We start from the raw sequence: 16,767 nt of genomic DNA on the forward strand, positions 1-16,767 counted from the left end.
TTGTGTTTTGCATCTAATGAGTTTAATTTTACTTTCTTGTTTTGATAAATAAATATTCTATCCAGACAGTCACAAGGTATCAATTAATTGTTGACTGTGAAAGCTGGAACATTTTTAAGCAGCTTTTCCTGATATTTATTTCATTAAGGCCCTAGCTCCTGGCGTCATTTGGAGGATCTGGCCTTTCTTTTTTGAAGGAAAAGGCACATTGTGTGGTGGCATAAGTTCTTGTTGCCCCACAACTTTGGTGACTGTAAATTCAAAGCAGTTCTATTTTTGATACAGACTTTACTCCTTAAAAAATAGAAGGCAAATTAAAAATATCTATATTTATAGGAAATTTCATTGTTTTTACTGATTTAGTTAACAATATTGATTCGTTAGTACTTAAATAGTGAAAAAGGAGAGTTTGAAAATATTCAGAATACTTTTAATGAGCTTTTGAATTATGCAATGCTTTTGTTGTTTAAAAGCATCTTAATTTCTAAGGATGTTTACTGTCACAACTATTATCAAGACTTTCAAAAAAAGGAAAAATGTTTCCCTTTCATACTAAGGAAAATAGTCAAAATGGGACTGAGGATGGCTTTTTATGTTTTTATGGTGTATGATTAAGGTATTGGGCAAGGATTCAAGACTGAGAAGGTTCCTGAAACCAAACTCCCTGTATGACCTTCAGCATATTGTTTAATTTTATGTACCTCAACTTCCATCTGTAGAATAAATACATTGATATAGCTTTACTCCTATCCTTTGCCTGTCTCAGGGATTTAGATTATAAAAATCTTAAAGATCTGTAACAGCTTTGTTCAAACAACTTCTGGCACAGTAAGCATTCAGTCTTCCCTGAGTTTCTAGCTATATGAATTCTCTTAATTTATCAGAATAGGAGACTCTCTAGAAGGAAAACAGAAGAGCAGTGAGGAGAAAAAAAATATGTAAGGTATAGGCTGAAGTCTCGAGTCTAAAGATTGAACTTACTCATGTCACTTTGCCCCCTAATGCAAACTATTTTGAACTTGCCTGGTTGTGAACAGAAGAAGGAAAAAAAATGAGTTTAGGGCTTTTTAATATCAGATGAATTCACTGAGCATGCTAGCTTATGGAACCTTGTGGGATACAGCAAAAGGAAAAAAAAGTATGAGATCTCTAAAATTCACCACACTTAGCTCCTTGATAAAATCTACAGAAATGTATATTACTGGAGCACACTAAGAAAGCAGTCCAAATGAATCAATGCTGAAGAAAATTTGTTAATGTATTTTTTTCTGTGTATCTTAACAATCTGATTCACTTTCATGATAATCAACTTCTGACAATCAACAGCTGAAAGGCTCTGAAAACACCAAGTATAATTGAAGGAGTTCTTAAACAGGAGTTGTTTGGGCAAAGATGGAAAATACAGTTGCATAGGTACAGGCAAGTGTTTACATGGAATGTCTTTCTCTTAAAGGGAAAAAAGAAAAGGGATTTTTTCTGAGCTGTGAAGAAACTAGAAACTGACTGATAGAACCTTCTTTCAAGATTTCCCCGCAAAAAGAAAACTGCATTGATGCCAATCATATAAGGTATTTTAAATAAACATGGATTCTCTTACCTTCTGTACTCTGTTAAATGCTGTAGTTGTGTGGTGCTTTCCTAGAAATAAAATGGAGGTAGTAAATAATTTAAAGAAATAGCTTTTTCTGATGTAAAGTCTATTGAATTAGTGAATGTATAATTTTGTGGTAATACATTATATTTCATCCTGAAGTGGAAGACAAAAAAATAGTTTATATGCATTTGCTGACTGTTCAGATAGTACTTTTATTCTTTGCCTTCTCTCACCATCAAGTTGTGTTTCATCAGATCCCAAGCTGTCATGGTTCATTATCCATAGATGATCTTGAGCAGCCTTGCATCATACAAAAATATGCTGTGGCATCTGCCTTTGTGCACCACTATACAGATCACTTCTGAGTATGGTTTGTGTTTGATTTATACATTCAGTAGTATGTATTTTTGCATGTGAATACCTTAAACAATGGGAGCTGCATATATTACATTGTTGTGATCAGGTTGTAGCTATGTCTGCCTTGCTTTTTTAGCTAACAAGTTCCATTTAAGTTATTTATTGCATAACTCAATCTCCACCAGCCAGTGGTCCAAGACATTTTAAAAGCTCCCTGTGCTGGTGATGTTGACAGCACATTGAAATTAGCAGCTATGATTATAGCATCACTCTTGCATTCTGAATCCTGTATTTTGACTTTTCTGATTTTAGGAGCCATAAATTAAATTTATATGATTAATAATGACTGTATTAATAGAGAGCATTAATGTCCATACGTAAATATGTTTGCTAATTACATCTTTATTTCCTGTAAGGTAATTATATTGGTAATAAACTATTATTCTTTTTAAGAAGACAATTAGTAAAAATAAGCTATGCTCTTAGATATTAGTAAATAAAAGCCCTCTTCACCCCTCTAATTTGCATCTCTGTAGAACTGTTGTTGCAAGGGGAAAAGGAACATATTTTTAGAGCTGTTCTAAGGTTGTTTCACTCCTTCTCCTGTGGTATGGCACTTGCAAATTAATTGATTATACTGCTACTGTTACTACTTTATCTGAAAATATTTGCACCAACAGTGAAAATTTATTACTACCCTTTTTAGCTTTGTTTCAGTACTTCTTGCATTGATAATTATTTGAAATTAATTAAAGCTGGCTTTAGGAAACTACATGGATGCTTTTCTTAATATGTCAAATCTAAATAGCATTACTTGTTACAGCCTAAATAGCCTGTCCTCACCCAGTTACTTCAATGTCTCCTCCAGGGATGAGGGGAATAAGAGAAACAATCTTATTCTGTTAAGATTCTTTGTAACTGCCAGACTTGATGCAATTTCAGTGAAACATTACACTAAAACCACTCCTTTTAACAGATGAAAACTGTTTCTGTACAGTCTGAAGATATTTGCAGGACTTCAGTTGCATGTCACAGTTTCCATACGAATTAATTATTTACACTACAAGGGCTTCAAGCCTTCATTGAGGTTAGAGCTTTTTATGCTTTTTTATGCTTTATGCTGTTTGTTTGTGTGGATGTTTCACAGAATGCTTGTGGAAATGGAGATCATTCACAGGTCAAACAAAAAGCAACAACATATAAAGACAATGAAATGTCAGGGCACTTCCCAATGAAAGTTCACAAAGCAAGTGAAAAGGCACATGAAAATCCAAAGCAGTGTGTCCTCAAAATAAGCTGTCCCTCAGGAAAATAACTCACTTGGAAAGAATAATATTATCCTTTTGGGCTGTAGAGCAGACTCTTGTGAGACTAACTCTCAATCTGTGATTTTAGCAGTGGCTCTCATTTTGCCCAAAGCCTTCCTTTTATTTTCAGTACTAAAACACAGTACAGCTCTATGCTGAATCTGGAAAGAGGAAGGAGAGAGAGAGATTGAAAAAATATTTTATTTTCTAATTCCCCCGCATCTGTCTGTGTTCCACTAAAACTTGAAAATTAATTCTATTGAAGTCATAGTGTGTTCATCAAAGTGATAAAATTAATTTTCATCTTTGTTCACTGTCATGTGTGTTTCAGTTACAGACAGTTTCTTCTGAGAATATGAAATACTGTCTATGAATATGTCTGGGAGTTAAGTAAGTCGCCAGTGTTTAAATCTGTTATCACAGATAACTCAGACTAATTTAAATGAAGGTAAATGTTTTGGTATCTGAAAGTTGAATTCCATTTGAACAGTAGCTTCAAGGACTTGCATGCACATTTGACTGTCTTGTGCCCTGAGGTGGATTGCTATGGAACAGATTATCCACATATACCCATGAGCTTCAATAAGGTTCATAGGAATGTGAAATAGAGTGAAGTTGCCTATAAGGTAAATATGAAGAGGAAAAGTAAAATCAAAGCAAAAATGGAATAAGAGTGAATTCAGGAACATTTCAGGAAAATCTACACAGGGCGCTTAAGAATGCAAGAAGATCTGGGGTTCTGCTGCACCCACCTGTTCCAGGCAGCGCAGCAGTGAACTGCAGACACTTGCCAGTTCTTAATCTGTCACCCCATTCATAGAATTTGTTTGGTAGTTCTCTCAGTATTGTTGATGTCTATATAGCGTGTTACCACTTGGATTAAAAGGGATACTTTAATAAGCAGAGTCTAAGTGTTCCATTCCATTAAGTGTTTTACAAGTAATTTTTCTTTAATACTACTTTTCATTTAGTAATATTTATGGTGTGTTGATTTTGGTGTTGATTTTTTTTTTTTGTTCCCTCCTCCCCCCCCTTTTTTCCCCTCCAAATTGTTATGGTAACATGGATGAAAACAGTTCTCCTGTTACGGGAACTATTGCTTCCACTGCAGTTGCTTTGGACATTCTAGAAATATGAAGTGGTTGCTCAGGACTTCACTGAAGGAATCCCCACATAGCACGAAGGAAGACTGTAAATGGTACAGGCCCAGAAAACAGATGACTAATTTATGCAGTCAATATACTTTATTAAAAAGAAGACACCTTATAAACCAACATCTACCCAAAAGATAAACGTTTCCTGTATGTTCTCCAAGTTTGTTGAGAAAAATTACATTTTCCCAACTTACTCTAGGGGTTTTTTTTTTTTTGTCTGTTCAATAACTTTATTATGTTTTTAAATTTTCTAGACAACAAAGTCTTGTATAGTGGAAAGATATTCACAAATTATCATTGGACTGTTCAAGAATAAAGTACTAAGGCAAAAAAATTACAGGTGAACGATGTTGCTAGAGTTTGAAGACTTGTCTCAAAGAGCAGAGTCTGGTAGACTGTAAACCTATCTGAATATCTGAATAGATAAATGTTTGCCTGTTCTGTTTTGTTTTGTTTTGACCTCCTGTTCTCTGAACTAATACTTCTCTTCTTAAATCTTCCTCTGGGAGCCAACACTCCACTGATAAATGAAAATCCCTAGGCTGTAGAGGGATACATCTTGCTTTCTGTAATCATTTCCATCTTAAAGGTAAACCATAAAGCAACAGTGAAAATTAAATTTAACCAAACCTGTGATGCATGCAGCCATTAAAAATAAGGAGGGCAATAAATGCAAAAAATACTTCAATTAATCTTTTGGAAATATCAAGTAACACTTTGTATTACCTACTTAGCTGAAATTAATTTAAACTATCTTATACTGGCAACACATGTTGCAATGAGATTTCTGGGTTTGGTAATTAAGAATGAATCAGACATACCAAAGGTTTTTTGAGGGAAATTAGAATTTCACAGAGGTAATATAGTTAAGTGCAGGTCTTACTCTCCCCTATAAGAAAGAGAATAAAATTGCTGGTGCAAAAAAGATTTCTTTCCTCCCACAGTGCTACATTTATTGTGTTACAGTCTAAAACAGCAGCAATTATACATAAGCAGTTAAATAAAATGAGAACAATCAAACAGTCAGCTCACTGAGCCAGAGGTGGTACTTGGAGTCCCTGCTGTTTCTCCCAGTCAAGCTCAGCATCAGTGATGGTCAGGAAACAGACACTCATTTTCCTGCATATGTTTATGTGGTTGGGGGGGCATGGCTTTTCTTTCCTGTTTGGCATAGAAAAAAAGAAACTGAAAACACTTGGAAGAAACTAGTTTCACAGGGAAAGTGTACACCTACAAACACCATGGAAAAGTTTTGACCATACGTGGGAAGAATATTGTGATTTTTAACTGACTGGATAAAAGCCCCACCAAATTTCTACAGGATGAAGCCAAAAAGTTGGCAAAATTCAAAATAGATTGGAATTTATTTGGTAATGAGAATTATAACAGCAAATTTTAGCAGGAAGTTTAGAAAAAGATAAAAAATACATACTTAGGGCAAAATAAATGGATAAGAAGATAGATTCTTACATGGAGCAAATTATATTCTAGAGATTGCAAGAGATCATACACATTTTTTGAAATAATTTATGTTGTCTCTTGTCATAAAGAGGATAGATAGACCAGAAGTTTAATTTGGTTCAGCAAATTTTTGGTGCTATCACAGGTTTGATCAAGTGATGTACATATCACTTTGTGATAAAAAACCCAACAGGATATATCTGGCTATATCTGAATAAATCAGGATAGACATTATAAGGAACTCTAGTGTAGAGGAAGGGGAGCAGATGTGGTGTAAGTCTGAAAAGTATTTAAGTTTCTTAGTTTCTGCAGTACCTTGAAATCATGCGCCTGAACCAGTGCAAGGGTAAGGTTTCATGATAGCCTAAAACCGCAGTTTTGCTGAAAATGATCTTACGCTCCTTGTTGCAGCACTAAACATTAACAGATTTCCAGCCAGATCAGCCTTACTGCTGGCTCACAAGGAATTGTGCAGTGTGGGAAATACAGCCTGTAGCTCATCTCTTTTGGCAACAGCAAAGCCTTAAATCAGTTTAAGCAGCTCATGAAACTCTACAACTCAACAGCTTTGAGCCTTCACTGAAGAAGGTGAGGGTGAATGGGCACTGGCATCTTCATATACCTTCATATACCATATGTAGCAAATACTATTATCTCATTAATGGCAAGCATTCTTAGAATTATAATGAGGAACAAAGTTCAGTCACTTCCCTATAATTGGACTACCAAAATTAGTAGGATCGGTTCTCAAATTCAGTCCCCAAGTTATCCCTCAAACAGTTTAAACAGCCAATGAAAGCAAAGGTAATTTTCTCAGGATAGTCTGGAAAACTCAAGTCTTATATGTTTGGGTTTTTTTTCTAATCTGATCACACAGACATGTTTTTTATATTAGTGCAATAATATTGATTGCAAGGGAACTTTTCTTTCTAAATGCCTATGTAAGTACAAACAAAAAATTCCATGATGCGTTTTAAGGAAATAATTTTTATTTTCAGCAGTGCTGTGCTTATGGTAGATACAAAGTTATTTTCTGTGTTCTATTTCTTTATTTGTGCATTACTGATGTTAAGTATGGCTGAAAATTTGTGCCAGACATGCAAACTAGTAATTTATTCTTTTCTTTTGCCACAGTACAATTTTCTAGCCATATGTTATGCAACACAAAGTCCATTGAGCAGACCATGCTATGGCAGAATTTTGCCTCTAGGCTTTCATATATAGCATTGGAAAGAATTTTGTACTATTTTCCTTCCACAAAAGTATTCAAAAATTTTTGTCTTCCATATTACATTGGATCCACAATTTATATGTCCAAGATGTGTAAAACTTGGGAGAAAGAGAAATGGGTGCCCTGGAACACGCAAACCCACAGGTTAAAGGCAGTCACTTGAGATGTGGGAGATGGATGGTCAAGTCTCTAGTCTGAGTCAGATAAACCTGCCATATCCGTTTTGGTGCCCACCTCTCCATCTGGAGCTGCATATTCTCTAGACCATTGATTAAGGCACTCTCCTGAGATGAAATTCATCCACTGTTATTCTCCCAATACTTCTTTGGAAAACTGGATGAACACTGCTTCCTGCTTTATTACATATTATTTCTGTCTCGCAGTATCAGAAATATGGTGGCTCTCCTTTACAGTGTAACAAATTGTTTGGAACTCTTTGTACAAACAGCTGGTGTCTTTTGTTCTCACATTAAAAAAAGACATGATATGAAACCCTGTATATTTTTAAAATACAAATTCTTATCTGTGTCTGACAGATCACATCACTATGAAAGGTCCAAAATTTGTGGTTCTCCCTAAAATTTAATTATCTGGCACTTTCCAACAGCAGCTTGTCTACTACTGACATGCAGAATTTCATTTTGTCCAAATATCTTTTGTGTGCATGTCTCCTTGATATTGATAACAGTGGCTTGTGGTAATGCTTATCTCCTTTTGATTCTGAAAATGTAATAAAGAAGGAAAATACAAAGTAATAGCTACAGGCATTAGTTAGGCAGGCGTCCATCAAGGCTTTACATCAGACTAATATTTGGAAAAGCATAGCAGCATATTGCTGCCTTAGTTTTTCAGATATCTCCAGAAACAGAGATCATAAAAAAAGCTTTAGCATGACAAACAGGCCCACAAAGCCAAATAAATCATTGTCCAAACAAGGAGTAAACCAAAACAGATCTTTCTTGTTCACTCATGGGATTATTTGTTCCATTTTGCGGATAGTTTTCTGAATAATTTGTTAAGTGCTAAAGGCCATGATTCCCTCTCTTCATAGCTACAATAATTGGACTCTTCAAGTATTAGAGGCTTGGGTCCATTCTCCAAAACAGGGGTTGCGATGAAGATAGAAAGCAAAGAGGGAAAATATACTTTATAATCTGCTGTTTTGAAATAAAAGTGACATAAATAATGGTCAGCTGCAAAAATCAGTGTGGAATTGCAAACGTGTAGAACTTGATATCATCTGTATAAGGACTTATACCATTAAAGAACTGTGGATATAAATACAATAAAGTATAGGCTTAAGTTTTGCTTTATGAATTCCAATTTAAATGAGTGAAAGTACTGGATATTTACATGTAGAACATGTTTAAATACATGACTTTGGTCTGTAAGATACCCGTGGATAATGAAATGGGCAAATATGGTATAGTATGGTATGGACTGTTGGGAATATTTGGGATAAGACTTAAAAACATCATAGAAAAGTACGAATTTTTGATGCTTTTTATGTTCCAATATACGCAGAGTTTTATTTGTCCAATAATTTCTGATTTTATGTTTGTCACAGAAAAGCCTCTGTGCACTTAAAAAAGTGCACAATGCATACTGCATGATGTGTCTCAGTTGTCTCTCAAGTCTCCTTGGCTCAGTAGTTCCGCATTTTCCAGGGTGGTACCTGAAGGTCTTATTCTCAGGACTCTTCTTCAAAAAAGAAGTTAGGCACTAACTAAAGTTAGTTAGAAGTTAGGCACTTCTTTAAGTGTCTAACAAGTTAGAAGTTAGGCACTAAATGTGTATTACAGCCTTTCTTTTGGAAAAAAAGTAATACTGGTAGGTAGGAAAATGGTATTTGGGACAATACTAAATTTTTGAGTCAAAAATTTGAAAGAGAAAAATTCATAAAGAAAGTAGGTCTGGTACTGTGGTTATGTAACAATCACAAAAATATTTTTAAGTTATTCTTGTTTGGTATCCAACCCAAACCAACCAGAAGAAACTAAGTTTACAAAATCTGATATTCAAATTTTAAGTTATTTATGAGCAGAGCTTCTAAAAATGGAATCTTTCTAAATCATATGCAAAGTAAAAGTTACTTTTTAGTACATCAGAAATCATTTTTATTTTGAAGGCTTTCATTATGAAACTACATATTTGGAGAAAAGCATACTTCAAAGTGATTACATTTCAGACTTGAATGGGATAAACAGACAAAATTTTAAATCATTTAATTTTCTGAAATTTTGCAAATCATGTTGCAAACCATGGAAGGAGATTTACTCTACAGCTATGTTAGATACTTTTTAAAATGTAAGTTTGCAGTATATTTTTGAGCATATATTTCTTGATTTTACTGTGCTATATGTGATTAGTGGTCCTCTTATGGGGCTTTCACTTTGTAACGCTTGGTCTGCACAGTCAGATTCACTGCTGACTGACTGAAGATTGTGTGGAAAAACTTGTGTGTTTCATTAGCAGGATATCTGAACTGAAGAGAACAGCAGCAGTCTGCTCTATATTATGAGATAACTAAAAGTATTTTTGGCTGATAGGTTGTCAGTAGGGCTTGACAGAAGCAGTAAACAAGTTTAAGGAGCCCTGCATTCCACAAAAGAGTCTGTGCATGGTATAGCCTTCATTTCAGAAAAAGCAGTGCTAGAAGCCAGGACCTCTGAGCTCAGCATATGGTTATCTAACAGCTTGTGTGAAAGAAAAAGCAAGGTATTCTACAGCTGTGGGAAAACTATGTCCTTTAGGAATTGGATACAGTTGAGGAAGGTGCATATCCACTGCTCAGTGAGTATATATTTCCTATAGATCAGCGAAGCTCATATTGAGTGACTAAGGCTTATAGCACTTCAGATCTTAGACCAGGTCCCATTTGTTTGGTGGTTTCCCACAGGGCTTTTATAGCAGACTGGAATGGTAACCTCCTGACCAAAGCACACGATGCTCTGCAGCTTGAACTAAAATAATAAATTCTGAAGCAAACAACTATCTCCCCTCACATATCTACCCTAGACCGGGTCCAAGAGTGGATGTGTTATACACACTGCCCAGTGGGTTTTTATGGATGTGTGTGTAAGAGAAGATGGACAGGCATATCTATTATGGTGAGTGTGAGCTTTTGTAAGTGAGGTTTAAAGTGTATTGGAATAATACTAAGAAAATTAACAGAGGGAGCAGGTGGAAACAGGAGTGAGTTTCCATCTCGTTACGTCATTCCATCTCCACCATATTAGGAAGAGACGGCTGCAGTGACATGGGATTCCTTTCCATTTTGTAAACCTGAGTACAGTATAAGATAAAAATTATATTTTTTTAATGGAGAAACTATAAATAGAGGTAGGTCTACTTTTCAGGGACAGAAGAACAGACACGTAACAGCACTTGATCATCCTTAGAATATGTGATTGGTTTTGGCAGCAAAGATGCAAGGTAGCTTACCGGATATTCTGAAAGACAGCTGTTCTGATTTTTATTTGACAGCAGAACTCTAACCCACATCAGTTAGGATGTCCATGTACTGCATGATATAGCGACAGTTAAATAAGATTGACAAATTATTTTAGCACAAACTAGTTGTAAGTGAAAGGTATTGGTTGCAAAATTTCATTCCATTGCTGCGAAACTTTACATGATTCATATACAAGGGCATGCCTGACATATTTCTAAGCTCAAAATACACTTAACAAATGAACAGTTGTTTACAAGACAGTAATGCACAGATAAAAATCTACATCTTCTCTTTCCAGTATCTCTCTCTACTGCTATTCGTTCTGCTGCTGCTTCCACCAGCAACAAAATGACTATTTCTTTATTAATGCATTCCCCACATGTGCTGCTGAAAGAAAGATGTATTCAGATCATGCTATAGTGAAGAATGTTTTAAAATATACATTTTATTGTATATTTAAAAACAGCGTGGGAAGTTAACAACCTTGCAAGTCTCTCTCCTGTGTTCTTGTGTGGAGAATGTTATATAATAAATGTGAGAAACCTGTGTTCATGCATGCTTTATGTTTAGGATGTAAGTGCATATATATGGCCACTGAGGTGCATTCTTTTTTGAACAGCATGAGGTTGGATAGATAATGCTGAGTTGCCAGTTATTCAGTCAGTTAGGTTTTTGTGAGGCAGCTGCTTCCCTTACAAATCAGCATATTCCTCTTAAATGGGAAGGACATGAAATCATTTTTGGGGGCAGGGAATTTTTATATCACCTTTTTCCCCCTACTATTTTACCTGTCTATGGAAGAGTTCACTTAGTATTGGGTACTAGTAATCTGCGATTTGATGATCTCATCTGAACAGTTCTTTGCATGTTGTTTTATCCACAATGGCTTAAAATTCATTAAAAAACAGAATTTGTTGAGACCAGAAATTAACAGTGGCACAACAGAAACACTGTCCATGAATATACTGGTTTGACGAAAATAAATGGGCACTGATTCAAAGTCTTTATCCTTGGAAAATTTGAAAACTAAAAAGTTCTAACATACAGGCCGCATATGTGTTAACACCACTGTCTCCCATCCCTCAGAGGATCACTTCCTCTCAGTTGGCTGGTGGCGGCTGAATTCAACAGCACTTTGTGTCTCTCAATATCTCATTTTGAGATGCAGATGTGCTAGGTGGGAGGTATTCTGTCTAACTTGTGTCTGATGGTATTCTCTTGAATCAGTAAATCCCCTGGTCAGGTTTTTCCTGGATTACAAACTCTTTACAGGAAGGAAGGATGTCTTAATCATATTTAAGTAATTGCCAGTGAGATACAGGACTTCCCTTCTCTCTTGAAATACAGTTCAGCAGTGACTGAATTGCATTTCACATAGGCATCACAGGCAGCCCTCCTGATCGACCCTAAGATCAGGATAAGCGCCTACCAATTAGTAGCCTAAGTTTTCTTAATCAAATTCAAGTGTTGTATCCAGATCTCGTGAGGGGATGGTACCTTGAAATACACATCATATCCCACGTGAGAGTTGTTGAGCCAACTTTTACATGTTTGGCTACGTTGATTTCAGTAGGGCAATTTGTGGATTAAGATGTTAGCCAAACACACTAGTCACTGTCACAACTAATGAACTGAATTGCATGGCCAGAGGTAGAGAAAAATCTGAATCTAGTTAAAATTACAGCACTGTTCATTAGCTTCAGCAAGGGTAATTTTTGAGATAAAGTGTTGCTATCACCCAAGTGTTAAATAAGCAGTTGGACTAAGCAGGTGGTGGGCAGAGATCAATGACTTCCCGTTAGACAACAGGTAATTTCTCAGTTGGAAATTACTCACATTCCCCAAAAGGGTCATATACCCAATTTCTTATGTTGGTTTATAGTTGTAAGAAATTTGCTGGTCAAGTGTGTGTGCTCTAGAAACATGAAGAGAACAGAAAACTTTGCAGGCATTTTGAAGGGTGATGTTATTTATTCTGGTATATCTCAAGGCTCCATTGTGCTTGACGCTGCATATACATAAGGACAAAATAGTCTCAGCTGCACAATTAAGTTCCCTACTAGTTTGTTTATATGCTTACTGCATCCCAGTACTACAGCAGTTCTCTTCTGTGCTGCTCTAAAATACCACCCTTACATGTGATGTTGAATCTGTAGAAGTTCTGACTTCTTCATATATATTTTGTCTGCTTACATAGGATCTTGTGGGAAAAGAGTTTAACATGAAGACATAAGGCTGCAGATTTGGATAAATTACTCAGCCAGGCATTTTGATTAAATTTTGTTTAAAACCATTTGTAACAAAAGCTCTGTTATCTCTGCTTTTTCATTTGTCCACATCATGGCCTGTTCCAGACTGAAAGCAGAAGTGCCAAACACGCTTAGAAGTTTGTTCTCCCAACATTGCCAATTTAGTTATCTCAAACTTTGCATCCTGTAGTTTTTGTTAAGTATCTGAAGTTTAACCAACAAGTTCCTGAAGTGGTTCTTCTGCTAATACACTACTTTCATTTAGAGGTCTGACAAACTTAGTGGATTAAAGTGAAATGACTTCAGCAGGGAGGGTTTCTGTCCTCACCTTCCTGATAGATGGTATCTCCCCTCAGGGAGTAATGTCTAGTATGTTCATTTGACTTAGTCCATCTTTGGTTTACCACAATACATCTGTGTTAAAAACTGGTTGGCAGTTCAGGAGCTGGCTAATGAGCAAATCAGTTGTCCTTGCCTTAAGGGTAGCAAAATCTGTCTGAAGAGCAGGGCAGAGGGCTTGAGGTGATTATACTTTCTGCCATCCAGTTTTTCCAACCAGCCGTCATAACAACGTGAAACTAGGTAAGACTTTCTATATCTTAAACATGCATGGTCATTTACATCTTTAAACAATCCTGTCTTGATTTGGTAGTATCTTTCACCTACCCAATGTGGTGGTTTATAGAAGACAGAGAAAAAACAATCTGACATAAGAGGATATGAATGAGGGGGTAAGAAAGAATAGACAATTGTAATAGATGTTGTAATAGGTAATACATAATACATAATTAAAAGAGATAATAAATAATAGATCATTATTCTTTCCTGAGGTTTTTACAGATATCTATGATGATGTACAAGGAGTTGTTTTCTGTTTCTTCAGGTACCTCTTCACCCTGCTGTAAATTCCATTGTGCTTATGCTATTTGAATGTGTTAGAATGAATGTGGAGTGAATAAGGAAGGAGGCTGCAGTCTCTGTTTCTAAGATGGTCACATTTTAGCAATTCCCTTGAATTCAATCATGTGTGTCAGGGGAAGTGGAGATTGACCTTTGTATAGTCTAGACCATGCCTCTGCATGTTATTGCTACTTTTTCTCAACCAATTTCTAGTCCACTTCAAATGTAAAAATAATTTAAAAATTAATGTAATTTTGAATTGCAGTGGAAATATTTTTGTAATATTAAAAAGGAAACAATTTTAAACTATGTTAAGATCACAAAAGAATATTGTTTTCTGTCTTATGACATGAAGCTTAACATATCAATTTCTTTTCCTCTTTTCTGTTTTTTTTTTTTAATGAACTAAGTACTTATTTTTGGCAGGCTTTTGTTCTATTTTAAAAACCATAGAAACATTTAATTTGCATGGATTAAGGTGACTGATTGGATTAACGAGCAGGTTTGCATTAGATAATTTCAAGGTTTTGTAATTTTACTTTAAGTAAACCTTATCCTTTAATCATTTGCGTGATGAAAGAATTCAGATATTTAGGACGAAGGACTACAGGGCACAACAGAGAATTTCCAAATTATTATTTAATAAATCTAGTATATACAGTCTGTTGTGCTACAAAAATGCTTAATTAAAATCACTTTAAAATACTTTCAGTCTGGGTGCAAATTTTAGAAGAAATTGTATGGAAAGAGTCAGTTTCATAAGGGAATGAAACATGTCAGAGCAGTGTCCCCAGAGGTTAGCCGGAGTAGTAAATTAAAACTCATCACGGCATATGCTTTCTACTCATTCTTCATAATTTACTTTCATGAATAACTTATTCTCTCTTGTAGGTATGGCTTTGGGACAAGGAATAGCAATATATTTCTAACTTCAAGATGAAAGATTGAATATGCTGCATCTAATCCTCAAAGACTAAATTCTATCTATTCCTATTTTTAAAATATGCTTAGAATAATTTGTTTGACCCGCTTCTTTTCTCTTGTTTGGTGATCTTGAAACTATGTGGCTCTTGAGCATCAATTTCAATATTCGGGTGACTAAACTGTAAGCAATCTGATTCCGTATTTATTGAATTGTCTGAACTCTTGCCTCCAGCTGACTTAATTTATATTCCATGTCAACACCAGCAATGCATGTAGTACAGCCTTGCTAAACACTACATTAATTTGATGATTGTATTGTCTTTGCTGCTAAATTCTTATAGGAGGCTCAGAAGAATGACTTGTCCTTTTCCCATCCCTAGAAACTTGAGAAAAGGAATAACAGTAATTAAAGTTGCTGTTATATGATTAAAATCATATAACTAGTCACTAAAATTGCATTTTTTATGTTTTCAGAAAACATGCATGTGTGTATACATATGTACATAAAAATATATACAAGGAGGTATATGTGTGTATATATGTATAGGCATGTGATGATGTTTAGTGGTCTGTTGTTTATATAGGGATAAATTGGATTGCAAGATTGCACAGGTTGTTCCTGCTGAGTTTGTGCTAGAACCTTTTTGTATGGCAACCACAGCCGTAATGTATCACACTTAATGCCATATTTATGGAGTCAATAATACAGAAAGTGAGTGGTTTTTCATTTTTGTGTTAGATTTCAAAACAAGTATAGCAACAGGATTATACACTTCAAATAAGTGTGAGATAGAAGTACTTTACATCATATTGTAGGAGTGCAGTTTTCTCTTGGATAAGCTTCACGACATTAAAAAGATAGTAATGGGCAGAATACGGTGCTAACATTCAGAGTACATTAAATTATAGACTGTGCCTAAACCTACCTTCTTAAAGTTTGAGGTGAAAAGATAAGTTCATCCAGTCTAGCTATTAATTAGCCACTCAATTTACTTTTAACATATCAAATATGAATCCAGTAGTTAAGACCTCTATAAAATAAAAAATCTTTGGTCTCATTTTACTTTTTTAACATTCTCATTTGGTTTGCTATGGAATGAGAATCGTTTGGATGTTGATTAGCAGAAAGCTCGGTAATATTTTCAGTAATGCATAGGTAAGCAGGGCAGTAAGAGGCGATGTTGTCTTGTATCTACTGAGAGTTCTAGCTTCTAAAAATCTTCTAAAGTTAGGAGTCACTTTTTGCATACTGTGTGGAGTATGCATATTGTTTTAGTAGAAGACTACAACTTAGTATGAAATAAGAATAGCAGACAAAATATATGACAAGCTTTGTGGATACAGAAGTATTAGAAACTGTTAACTAATGTACAGATATCAACAGATCTCCTGTGGTGTAGACTGCTACAGTGTACATCACTCACTTTTAGAAGCATTTTTTCTTCATTTCCTTCTCTAGCAGATGATATTTCTTATTAGCAGTACTTCTTTTAGGAATGTATGTCTAATCTAATTTAGTTTTCCTTTTCATTAATATTAAAAGTCTTATTTGATGATCTGAAGTTAAGATTGAATTCGTTTTTCTTCAGTCCTTCTCTTGTGTATTCTTTTCCTGTCACTTTAGGTGATGATAGTTAGTTTTTAATTTGAAGTACCAACACCTCTGTCCCTGTTAATGTCTGGCAGCTTTTGCTGTGAGTGTTATAAAAGATAAGATTTTGTTGGAAGAGAAAGTTTTTCAAATCTTCTACGTTTTTTTCCCCCATAGAGACAAAACTTCTGTCTGAATTTTCTCTTTGTATGTTAAACTCTTGCTCACCTTCCTTACCTTTTAGTATTTGTGAGGCATCCAGATACATTCAAGAACAAGCAGGAGTAAAAGTGTCCAGGTATTAATTTAAGGTAATGTTAGGAGGTTGCTTGCTATTAGTACAGTTGGAATAGTCTTCCAATATAAGCAAAAAGACTTAGACTGAAGCATCCTTGCAAATTTTATACTGGGGTTGCCTGTAGACTGGGCTCAAGTGTTTAGATTCACATGAGATACAAATGAAAACAATCTCTGGTTTGGGGTCTTGCAGACAAAAAGATGCACTTAGAAACCTGTTGGAAATGCTTATTACAGAATTACTTGGT

Source organism: Apteryx rowi, unplaced genomic scaffold (genome assembly GCF_003343035.1).
Source record: "Apteryx rowi isolate R43461 unplaced genomic scaffold, aptRow1 scaffold_166, whole genome shotgun sequence".
Classification (NCBI taxonomy): Eukaryota; Metazoa; Chordata; class Aves; order Apterygiformes; family Apterygidae; genus Apteryx; species Apteryx rowi.